We start from the raw sequence: 3,081 nt of genomic DNA, 5'->3' as shown, positions 1-3,081 counted from the left end.
ATGTATTGGCTATTTCAGATATATGTGTACAAAGAAATACACCAAGATGCAGAAATAATACATTATCTAGTAAATTGTTACGTTACAAATTCGATATGCTAAATAAATAAAATGTCCATTTCTGTTAAACAGAATATATGTTCTAACATACCACACAACAAAATATACATAATCTAAATTACGATGAGGTGTGCATCGTAATAATGAATAAAGCACTAGTGTCTGAATATTAATACGAGTCAGTGTACATGATTCCTCTATAATTAACTAAATTAGTGAATAAACAAACAAATGCATCTCTCATTCACGCACATAGTAAATCTAATATTAGCACTGCTTCACAGTGCGGACTAAGTGGACAAAATTCAATATTAGTATATATCACAATGTGAGGCAGATTTCTATTGTAGAAAATGTGTGTCAGCGTGGAAATTGTTATAAATAATCATGTATCAATTATTTGTATCCATAATACAATATACAATAATAATATACCAATAATTTTTATTATTTTTAATTGGTTTTTAGTATTTTTTGGTTTGTAACTATTGAAAAGGTAATATGAATGTAAGCATAGATGGAGATTGTTTGGAAGAGCGTAAATGTGGACTGGATATAGAGGAGTGAAAGATAAACACTTAGGTTTATGTCTGAGCGATAGCAGTCCTGAAGATGTGGTATGGTTTGTCGTTCAAAGAATTGATCTTTAAACGATTAGAGAAATAGGAATTAGTATCATAGGGTGAAGAATCAGATACAAGCGAGTTTTCAGAGAGAGCGTTTCATAGAGTTTTCAAGTAAGAAAAAGTTAAAACGGTAGATAGTGTAAAAAGTACAACCTGTGATCACATATTATTATATAAAGTGAAAAGTAGTGGTGGAACATTGTTTTTTAAAAATATAATAGACAAAGGACTGTCAGACATGATTTATTAGGAGCAAAATATTCTTTCTTGCCCAATTAGTATAACTAGTCCAACTAGTGAATATATTTATATAAATTGTGTACAATGGAAGGCACCAACGAAGGCATATACATTTTCTTTTATATTTATTGAAAATAGATTTATTTTTTCTATCGATGTTCAATAACTGAAGTGACATTTATCACTTACGAGTACCTGAATCTTTAAATAAACATACAGACCAAACGGCAAAAAATATCCTGAGTTCTCAACTTATTTGTATACATTATTTGTTATATTTTAAGAAACTTCTAAGTTTTTTTGCAAATACTTGCAACGTTCGGTTTTACGTACTTTTTAATAAGGGACCGTACTGTTGGTGTACGGTCACAATTGGAAGATAAAAATTCTGATTCAATTGATTTATGGATTTCTATAAAAATTATTTCTCACATTCTCGATCAAAACGAAGCATATTTTATCAAACAACATATAGGAGCAACTTGTATTATTTATGAGAAAAAAATTCCTAAAAAATTCAAAATATGGACTACTAAAGCGAAAATTTTACAATATTACATCATTTCTCTGTATGATAATCATAAACTCACACATACCGTTGGATTAAGAATAAAAAAAAACGCTTTTACTGATCTAGAAATAAATCAACATTTTCAAAAATTTCGAGGGGGAGGGGGTGTAATTATATAATATTATTCCGACAATTTTTATTGTATTTCTTTATCATATGAAATTACTGTTGTTCATAACTGGGATATCAATAAATGATATAATTCATTTCCGGGGTAACCCTAGTTGATATCTTAGAAACGAATATATATATATATATATATTTTCACTATTTTCTTTTATGGAATTTATGTTCATTTTTGTATGAATCAATTGGAGGAATGAAAGAGTGTGATCTATTATAAATATGTAAATTTCAAGGTCTAAACATTGGTTATTAAAATACACATTAGACAATGATATTTCAATAGCAAAATAGCTTTCAATATTTAATTTAAATTCACCGTTGAATCCGCTCGCATCCTAACCATCCATTCTTATATCACGAAAGAGAAATTCACACATGAGTCAGGGCCCGTACGGGACTGAAGCGACAAAGACCTGACCTTGTCGATAGGCAATTAAACGTGATGCAGAAATCTCGTCTCACGTCACAATACCATTCGAGGCAGTTTTCATAACCACGCCTTATTAAACTACGCAGGTCGAAGTTTCAACTACAGAATAGAGTTGCTGGAGAAACGCTGGGAAAAGCAGATCGAGTATTTCTAAAGTCGGCCCCAGGCGCGAGCGTATATCAGGATTTCTGTTGTCGCATATGAAAATCCAAATGTTTTACTTTCGTTTCCAGCTTGCGTTGAATCCCTTTATCTCTGCTCTCTGCGACCTTTGCCTCGTTTATGGTAGAGTACGCTACGTACTTACGGGTTTATGAATCCAATATCTGGACTTGAGTAAACCCTAACACGAGCTTTCGATGCCACCTACGTTGCCACGTCGCGCACCTTTTCCCCATGTACATTTCAATTTTCAAAGTTTACTCAATCGCTTTCCATCCTATCGATCCTACAAATTTTTATTTCGTGCTTCGTATTGAAATCTGCGCGTTGAATTTTAAATCTGTGCTTCTGTTTAAGGAGTAGGAATTTTAAATCTGTGCATCTCGTTTAAGTATTGTTATATTATTAGTAGACTGCAGATGTTTATGGAATTATGGTAAGTGAAAATATGGAAAAATTCCTTGATAATGTACCTAAATACAAAAATACGTAAAATATTAACAATAAAGTATATGTCACACTGTTTAGAAAATGCGACATACTTCTACAATCTCAATTCTTTATCTGTATCTGTAAAAATATATATTTGCATAAACATCCGCAGTCTAATAATTAGGAAATTAAATGATGAATATTTATTTTTAATTTTATTAGTGACTACCATGTTACGACATTTCAGATAATTTAAAAATTCAATACGCGCGTACATACTCTTAGAATCGCTGAAAGGGTTGAGTCTGTTTTTATCAATTCTAGTAATATTGTTTCAGGGAATCTGTTAGGCATTCAGTGAACACCTTACACCTTTAAACATGTTTGGTAAGTTTCTAAAGTGACGTCAGCATTCCCCACTAACCCAGAATAAA

This window comes from Hylaeus volcanicus, chromosome 3, assembly GCF_026283585.1.
Source record: "Hylaeus volcanicus isolate JK05 chromosome 3, UHH_iyHylVolc1.0_haploid, whole genome shotgun sequence".
Taxonomy (NCBI): Eukaryota; Metazoa; Arthropoda; class Insecta; order Hymenoptera; family Colletidae; genus Hylaeus; species Hylaeus volcanicus.
This window is presented reverse-complemented; position numbering follows the sequence as displayed.